This window comes from Erpetoichthys calabaricus, chromosome 2, assembly GCF_900747795.2.
Source record: "Erpetoichthys calabaricus chromosome 2, fErpCal1.3, whole genome shotgun sequence".
Taxonomy (NCBI): Eukaryota; Metazoa; Chordata; class Cladistia; order Polypteriformes; family Polypteridae; genus Erpetoichthys; species Erpetoichthys calabaricus.
Window position 1 is genome coordinate 239,288,402 of NC_041395.2, and position 10,474 is coordinate 239,298,875.

Consider the following 10,474-nt stretch of genomic DNA (forward strand, 5'->3'; position numbering starts at 1 on the left):
AACTGCCTCCCAGATTGCTAGGGGGGTGTGGCTTCTAGAGTCATGAAATGCTGCAACAGGATCAAATGTCAGTTGATGGTTTGGTTCCTTTCGTTATCCAATCTGCAGATACATACCCCCTAAATAAATTTTAACAATAAATAAAAGAAACCTTATGTTGTGCTTCCTGCGGTGGGTTGGCACCCTGCCCAGGATTGGTTCCTGCCTTGTGCCCTGTGTTGGCTGGGATTGGCTCCAGCAGACCCCCGTGACCCTGTGTTCGGATTCAGCGGGTTGGAAAATGGATGGATGGATGGATGTTGTGCTTCTTGCGAATTTCTACCTGGTTATCAGGTTTATCAGTGTCAATAATGATCTCTCGTTAGAATTTGGTAGCTAAGGTTTATTTTTCTCATTTTGCTTTCATTTTTTATGCTCTTCTCCTAGTTTTGGTCAGTAAATAAATCACCTGTTTGTTTCTTGGCAGGACAGGTGCAAAGTGTGTAGTGCTTTTATTAAAAAAAAAAAAAACAAGCTGTGATTCTGTGGAGGTTAAAATCAGCAATAAATAACCCAATTAAATAAGGTAAACCATCGAAGGTTAAAACAGAAGTTAGGATCTGTCCATCTAAAACCATGTCCCTACTGCTCACCCACGCTGTCTGTTCAACAGCAGGAGATGTTGTCCGACAAGTGTAGTAAACCACCTAACTGGTTCATGCCTCTGCTGCCATCCCTTGGCATTCAGTGGGAACTGACTAACCCTGCTCCCATTTCCTACCGCCATCCCTTAATGTTCTGCAGGACATCCTGGAGTGGTTTGTTGCTCCTGCTACTCTGGACACTCAGCAAGAGTGAACCTATCCTGTGAGCGCCATCTGCTTGAGCCACCCAGGACATCGTATTTGACTGCTTGCCTACTCTCTGTAGCAACGTGCCATGATCCTGCATATTCTTTTCCTTCTTTTTTCCATTTAACCTCCATACTTTTTTTTTCATTCTCTCTTTTTACCATTCTTTCTCCATTACCTTCTAACCTGCTCAGGTTCCTTTTCATAATATTGTGTGTTCAGATACCCTGTTTATGCGCCATGGAGTGTCAATGAGGAAACCGGCTGAACTGACAGTACCTTCACATGAATACACAGCCAGCCAATTTCCCCATTAAACACCCAAGGGACACATGTGCACACCCGCAACCACCAAGACTGAGTTCACTGGTTTTCTTTTTAAACTGTGCACTGCCACGGACTCCTAAATTCTCTTTATCACAAAGATGTATATTATTTGGCTAATCTAATTTGGGCAGAATGGTGGCTCTGAGCCTAGAGATCTGCACTAGCAATTGGAAGGTTGCTGGTTCAAATCCCATAAATGCCAGAAGTGACTCTACTCCTTTGGGCCCTTCAGCAAGGCCCTTAACCTGCAATTGCTTTATCCTGGGTATGATGTTAAACTGCATCCAGCCCTGCAAGGTGGCATGATTGGCACTTCTGCCACTGTAAAAAAAACTCACACTGTTCCAGCATGGTGCTGAGGTGTGACCTGCTGCACTCGGGTCCCATTCCAGGTGGTTCATTGAGTGGTGAGTGAGGCAACATGCTATCAGCCCATGCTAAAATGGGGTTGTGTGTGTGAGTGGGCTTACAATGGACCAGCTCCCTTTCCAGGACTGTTTCCTGCCTTGAGCACAGCCCTGACATTACAGGTCCTGGCCCCCTGTGAGAGTGAAGTGAATTTAGCAAGTGTGAAAATGTTATACTATTAAATATGGAAGCACAGCATTTTCTCTAATCCCTAGGTGTTTACTCTGTAAAGATCCTAGTTTATGTTAGAGCTGAGGCAGCAAGATTATACTCATTTTTTTATTCTTGTACTTATAAGTCCCACGAGAGTAGACAATTCCTTCCATCATTGCTTTTCCACAGTGCTTTGCATTTGAAAAAGATATTTACATGGAAAACAGCTGTTAATAATGAAACAGCAATTATTATCTTGTAGATATTAGCTGACCAAAGTCCTAACCAGTGCCTATAGTCAGTTTTACGGTAAACTTTGTTCCCCCTCATTTTAGATAGTGTAGCATGAAACAGTGTTTTTGTGACATCTACCCACACTCTGAATCATATCCAGAAAGTCATGTACTGTAAACAGAGCTTCATTATACATTTTGTACAGTTCTAGGACAAATATGGAGAGAAAAAATATTAAGAAAAACTGAGTAAGAAACCAAATCTTTCTTTCTTACACATGAGGTCCCTATGTATTACGTGAGGTGGCCTGTCTACTGCTTTGATCCTATGTTATGATTTCAGTTCCTTTTCAATTTCTCTTGGATTTCACAGAAGCTAGAATAGCACTCTTGATGCTGTTTTGTGGGTTTTCAACATCCAAGGAATCCAATTTCACAATCAGAATTTTGTTTAGAGCTTTGGTTTGGAAGTTTAATATTTTTTACTGTCTTGTCTGTTGCTATTTTCTTATGGAGATGGAGCTGCTATTTTATGGGTTTTGAATTGTCCGTTTCCATGTGAATTTCCCATGAAGCACTGGGACTGTGTGCTTGTGACGTCATCAACACATCAGAATAAAGACCACCCTATTGACTTTGACTTTTGGTTTATGATTTGGCTTTGACATTTCTCTCTTTAAGACTTTTTGTTTTAACCCATTCTTTGTATTTTAAATGTGTTTTTTCTCTTGATCTTCACTATTTAATTACTTGGACGGACTGTACTTTTTACAGTTAGTACACCCACTCAACCATCTCCCAATACCACAAAAAAGCATTTTATTTTCAGTACTCTGAACTTTTCCACCCACCAGTGAGGTTTGCTTTAACTCTCTTGACTCAGATATACCTTGGGTCTAGTGCTACTTGCCCGATTAATTTCAGTCAAGTCCAAGAACCTGTAATGAATTAAAATTTTTTCATCTGTAGACTCCCATTTCTATGAATTTTCTGCAATTTTGTTCCCCAACATTATTTTGATGGTGGCACCCCATCAACATTTTGTATCTCTGTTTTCATTATGAGCACTAGTATTTTGTGTTTTTTCAGATGGCCATGGCCAGATTGTTGTTGGTTATGGCATTATGCCACTATCATGGGCCTTCAAATGTCTTGATGCATGACATTATCAGAGCAATGCTATCTAAGATGCAGTTGCACTAATCCTGGATTTGGATTATTTGGATTTGTGAAGTAGCATTTAGTTAGCAAAAATCACTCAGGTCTTTGGGTGGTTTTTGCACTCAGAGTTTGATTTGAGTGGGCATTGATCATTTTTTTCTATTTAGTTTTGGCTAGACCCCAAGTACCTCTAATCTCCTGGTAAGTTTTTTTTTTTAAATTAATTTCATTTAGACAGAATCACTTCCAGGGTTAGGTAGTCTATTTCTTCTACTGGGTCCTCCAGTCCCTGTAACCTTTAAAGGATCAAGTTCCCAACTGATTCAAGTCACAGATTGGATATTTCTCTGCCATACGTCTTGAACAGGATATTACATTTCTATTGAATGGGAAACCTGCTACAGACCAAGTGATGCCACCCACAAGCTACAAGGTGTCATGGACTCTCGACAGTTCTACATGTCCATTTTCTCTCTGTAAGTACAAGGTCAGGTAGCCCTGGCATCAGCCCTGTAGTGTTCAGTATGTGTATATGGGGGATATCCTCTGACCTTTCCTTGGCTGAAACTCTCTCTCTTTCTTACCATAAACACCCTATCGGTATCAGCTCTGGACCACCATGCATAACTTGTCATTGGGTCCTAACAGTTTAAGTTTTTTCCCTGATGCTTTTCTTTATTCACTGACATTGCTAACAGGTAAGTACAATACTAAAGCATGTGAGTTCTTCACTTCCTCCTGTTTGCCTCAACTGCACAGCACTCTGAATAATATTATTAAAGGGATAGACCAACACATTGTACACAGGTCACATATAAGTCCATGCAAAAAGACATTACCTTTAAGACTTGAATGCACTAACACATTTCCATTTTCTTTCTGCACGCATGTTTTATGTTTAAATGTATTTGTAAGTTTTCTGCTAATTATTAGCCCACTACTAGGATCAGTGGTATCCCATCCAACATTGGCTGCTACAGCTCTGTGATGTCACAATAGCCTCACAAAGCATCATGAGGTAATGGGAAAAAATGGTCTAAATTGCCTGCACAGTGAGACTTAACATGTACATTTACTAGGCTCGTTGACACCCTTAAGATTAACAGACACACACAAATATATACACATGTACACAGGTAGTTCCTAACTAGTCTCAGGTGATGACAATTTACAGTCACTCCGCAATATTCCACATAGGATCCTCTTCACATTAGTATGTATAAGAGTGATACCAAATGCCTGTCACCCTTAGTACTCTACATAGGGACTCTTTATAACCAGCAGTAACAAAGATACAGGTGTACTCACAACATACAAAGGGTTCTTCACGATGGTTACTTTCTAACCAAAAATGTCTTACATCTACCATACTTGTTCTAATATTGTGCAGCGATATCTCAGCCTTTATAACCCTGAAGGCAAGAATGTGGGAATCTTTCCACACAAGGGGCCCTAATATTTATTTCAATCAGTCAAGATATAAAGACAATGTAGAAATGTAAAAGCAAGGAGCATTTATTAAAGTATGATATTACCAATAGACAAAAAGTATAATAGAAAATAAAATAGCAAAAATCTGGTTATAGTTTTACAATAGCTTACTGAAAATCAGCATTGTCAAGAGTGGATGTTGTCCTGGGCGGCTTAGTCATTTAACAATCAACATTGTGCATTAGTTACATTCTCTTTTATTCAAATCAGATGGTCTTGTGTCTCAAGCTCTGATGTTGCTTCTTATGACGTTCTGCTTATGTCATCACTTTTTTGTTCCTTGGACGAGCCATATTTATGCTCATATTTCATATTGTGCTTTGGGACCTGTGACATTTGGTTGGTTGGCTGTCCTTATGATGGATGATTCTGCTCAGAACCTTTTTACAAACCTGCATGCTCTTTTCCATTCCCAAGCTGTAAATTAATTGAAACAGCTTCTGGTCTATACTTATTTTCTGTTCTCAGTTTATAAACTACCTAGCTGAAATACCCAGCGTTGCCCGGGAGGAAAATAAAATGTTTTTTTTTAATTGTTTGAGAAAAATGTAATTTAAAAAACCACAACTTTAAAAATAAAAATAAATTAACACACAATGAAGACTCACTAATGTGCTTGTCTTGCAGTCTTGTATGTATGTTATCATCCAGTTGACGCTCAGAACCTAACAACTCTATTTCATTTCAAAAGCAACAGGGGCGCGGTGGTGCTCAAACATAAAGAATGCTGGCAATCACCTCCAGTTCGCCCTGTGGTTGTCGTTGCGAGTGTCAACTGGATGATAACATGCATACAAGACCGCAAGATCACCCACCACCCTACCCAGAAGGGGGTGAATTAGGGTTGATTTCACCCTACAGTGTTTTTAGTTGACCAATGAGAAAAATTTGTACCAAGTTTCATGAAAATCGCTCTAGCCGTTCGGAAGTGATGCTGGAAGATACATATATACACACACACTTTCATTGACTTTTATATATATAGATTGAGACAGCTTATGGGTCCATAATTATTTTCTGTTCTCAGGTTATAAACTAATTGAAACAGCTACCTTAAGGTTATAAATTACAATACAGAAAGATTGAATGAGAGAGAAATACTTTCTATGTTAATTGCCGCAGTAATTAAAATGCTTTTAAGAGTCCCCTAAAGTTGGTTCATCCTAGTTTGTTTGAGCAAAAATTAAAAGTTAATATTAGCAGTCTGTAGTTTAGAAAAACTGAAAATTTTCCACTCCAGGACAGCACTGAATGGCAGCTGATCTCTTCCATAGAATCCTCTGATATGCAGGCTTAAATGTCAAGCCAAATACACATTCAGCATTATGTTATTTTACTAATGAAGAACATGCAAAACCAAAGATTTGTAACCCATTTAAATGCATAAGTTTACAAATATTAGAAGCAAGTCAACCTGTTGGAGTTATTTAATTACACCCAGTTTTCTAAATTTAGTCCATTTCCCTTGTGATGGATCATTACCAATGTGTCTGATATGTGATCAATGTATCAGTGTTTCGGTAAAACATAATCTTGTGTATTAGATTTTGCTTAGTTATAATGGGAGATCATAAATAGAGACCAGCTGGCATTAGACATGACCATGTTGTTCTGTACGCAGCCTAAAAACAGTTTATAAGTGTATTGCTGTTTATTTGCACTACCCTTTACCCCAACAAGCGTTTTGTTTACATGTGCTTTAATAACCCAGTTATTCATAGAAACCTGGCTTCTAAAATGCCATGTAAACCCTTATTCCAGTTAGAGAAAACTGGGTTATTGGTCTCTGAAAAACCTGTTTATTACATGTAGATTTCTCTGTGAGCAACCCAGTTATTTCACCATGTAAACCATTAACTGGGTTGCAGTTGAGGATTTTCTAGCCTGTGCATGTCCCTTGAACTTTATATGTCTGTATTAGTCTTTGCTTTACATGCTTTCAGCAGCCACAAGGTAAACATTGATTTTTAAGAAACCAGGTTTTCATCTTAACTGGGTTTCTCACCTTATCCCAGGTTTGTGTATGCATGTAAACGCATCTGAATATACTGTAATTTTCTGCCAACCCCAGCTATCTGTGGGTGTTACTATTCAATATCTCTTATGCAGAAGTCACATAAAGATGTCGCAGGAGAAAAAAAATGAGAGGCTCAAAAAAGGCTTTCACATGTGCATTTTCTTCTTATACTAGTTACCCACTAATTGGTCATTTTGATAAAGTTTTCTTCTGATTTCAACCATTAATTTGTTTTTCTTGATTTTTGAACTGGCCTAGCGATTTCTTGTTTTTGCTTTAATTTCCTGTTATGACTTCTGCTTTTGAATTCTACATTTGGCCTCATATCTTTACTTTTGGTATGTGATTTCTTGACTGTGAATTGTTTCAAATAAACAATACTATTTTTAACAAACTTGCTTCATCATTGGCTTGTCCTTACTATCTACAATTGATAGTGTACTTAATATAGTTTACTCCTCATTAGATACTGGGGTCTTCTGTCTAAATACAGTAATAGTTATACCCCTGCTCAAAAAAATAAGCTTGATACCTCTGTCTTTAACAACTTTCAAACTATTTTTAACTTACCTTTTTCAAGCAAACTTCTAGAAAAAGCAGTTTTTAATGCTTCAGTGCAGTGAACCAGTGCCAACCCGACTGACTCAAAATGAGCCCGCAAGGACTCGCATCACTCACCTAACCTTTATAGGTGTGTGTAAACATATGCTAATTAACTTGTTCCAGGTTTGCCCAAATAAAATCTAAGATGCAATGCTAAGAGATCATGAATTTAAAAACAAACAAAAATAAAAAAAATATATAAACAAAGTGCCTAAAATGAAAAAACATGTTTAAAAGAAAAGTAATCAATGTAGAAAGTGCATAAAGTTGAAACAATTATGCCATGAACACAATGTCAAGCTGTTTAATAAAGATAAAAAGCTGAAGGTCTGGTTAGGGTTACTGGGTGACTATACTGAGAAAACTATCTGCTATGATGTCACTTTTTAGTACAAGTTCTCAATGCAACTCCATCATGATGGCACAGTCCTTTGTAAAATGTTAACATATCATGCAATTGTGACTCACACAAAAGAAGAACAATAAATTATTGTTTAGCAGAACAGAAAAAATGTGTTTAACTGCAACTGTCTTCACTGTTTTAAGGAACATGTCAGTGGAATGTCAATCACCTACTTCACTTAGTTGTTTTCTCTTTACATCTTTACAATGAAACGACTTTAAGGATTCTTAAATCTGTATCATCAGGTCTGGTGCATTAAACACTGCATAAGGCACTACATATTATGTTTTTGTCACTTTAAGGATAAGCATTATTTTAACAGAGAATTTCCAGGAGATAAAAGTGACTGTCATTGTATCAAAAACAGTCTGAGGAAAACAAAGAGTGCAAAAATAATCAAAGGCCAAAACAAGCAAAGCTCGAAATCCTGAAAATCCTTTATATTAGCTGAGTACACACACCAGGTTGATATATATATATATTTTTTTTTATCAAAACTCTTGAACACCAGTGTTAGAGCAAAACTTATTTAACGACCATTGTAGTGATGATATAACCTATGACAGAAACAGAGAATCATAATTAGTAAAAATATATCTGCAGCACACAGCAAAATACCAAGATGGGAATGTGTACCCAAAAACAATTCACAAAATTGTGATGTGGTTGTGTCACAAAATTAAATAATAACAGCACCAAAAAAATATTAATACAAAATATAATTGTGTAAGTAAACACAAGAAAGCAGAATATTAAGAATGACAACCCCCAAAGGTAATGCGAAAAGACAATTTCCCCTAGGGGATTAACAAAGTATGTGAAAAAAAAATTATGATAACTTTCTCCTTGTTATAAAAAACTGAACAGGACTAACCCACTAAACCCTACATTGCTTTAGTATTATTTATGTGTTTGTCTAAATAAATACTTGTGAATTTTTGGTAGGCTGCTGATTTTGTGAAAAAGAAAATCGATATATCTATACATCTATTCAAGTGCCATTATGTTGGACGGTGGGATACCACCATTCTCAAAACGTTAGAATATTTTAGCAAATGTCATCAAGCTGACAGAATTTTTACTGAATTTTTTAAGAAATGAATTATCAAAGCACCAGTATATAACAAAATGTCAAAGTTTCTAAGAGGTGCTAATCTTAGTCAGCTTTTCTAGGAATATTGTAAAAGGCTGGGTGTTGAGTGTTCCGGGCAGCTCTCTTTTTAGTTTGGTGTTTAAAATGTCTTACAGTAAAATGGATGACTTTGTCTGCTACATCAGACTTCTTTGGTAATACCTTATGTTAGTCATTAACCTGCTACATAGCCACTTATCTTGTCTGCCAGACTTTACAGAAAATTGTTTTGCAAAATAAAATGAGCCATATTCACATTCAAGATCTGACTCAAAAGCACGTTTTAACACAAGGTTAGCAGGAATGTGGAACAAATAATTATGTAGTATAGGCAGAGAATCTGACAGTTTGTAAAGCTTATTTGAATCCAATATTGGGACTGTTACAAACACGAGGCCAGGGAAAGAGTTCACAGTTGCTCATTTGTGGCCAAGAAACATGAAATCAATGTGGCAAAAGGAATTCACAAATATGCAGACTATAAATAAGCTGGAAAAAGGAAACTGTAAGAAGCAAGCAAAAACTAATTGTCAGAGCCCAAAATATGAAACAAAAGTCAAAATTGAAATAAGAAAAGCAAAAGATCCTCACATTAACTTGACTTCTTTGCCCTATCACTAATGCGTTGTTTTATTTTTAGAATATATAAAGAGTTTAACATGACAGTTCTGCACACAGGCATCTTAAATAGGTGGAGGGTGATGACAGGGTGCATCACATGATTTCAACATCTCATGACCAGCATCAGCAATAAATGAAAAAAAAAAAAAAATGGCCAAGGCCATGCAATGATAATTACAAAATGGAAACTACCATGCAAGAACATACCAGAATAATGCTAAAATTAATGCACCAATTGAAATAAACACAAAAATTCTAAAAATTGAATTAATAAGTACAACTTCCATATTTTTTACATTAAATTGCTGCCAAACACTTTAGAACAAGTAAAATATTCATTGAAATCGTCAGATGAACATGCTGTCTATTTTAGGACATGTATGTTATTCTTCTCCATAAAAATTCATCTATTTGTATATTAGACTCCATATAACAAGATGAACTTTCCTTTAGGAAATCATTTTGAACGTTTAAATTTGGATGCTTTAGAAATTTACCCAATATTTTAAAATGTTGGACAATGATTAAAACTCTTTTCAGATGTCATAAGCTTTCAGAACTTATATCTGTAAAGACACACTTATCATACATTGGTAAATTTTGCTTTGGATTCTCAAGGTTTAAGATTTGTCTGGAAAAATTACCGAGATAGGTGTTCCATCTACAGTTACGTAATGTCATCTTCTCAAAACACCACCCACAGTGTAGCTATATAATAACGGATTTATTATTGATTAGTTTAAACAAGATAACAACTTTTTGTTAAAAGCAAGAAGTCTCAAGTTGGTTGTTTACCTAATAATACCGCAAGCATGAGTCCGCTGATAAGAGTTTTGTGTTTGGAGCTCCTTTGTGAACAAACTCGTTCACATGCCTGACGCTGTATGAATCGGTTTTAAGTGTTCTGTATATGTTGTTCTAATGCCTCAATGTTTTCTGCAAAAAAAATCTCTTATTATTGTTGAGGAAATGTTGTTTCCACAGGAAATGATCGAACTTTACTGACATGTCTATTTGCATTGGACTCGTTTAACCAGAGTTATTTTTAATTACATTTTTAAAGAAGGTTAAAGGCTTCATAATCTTTACTGAGGT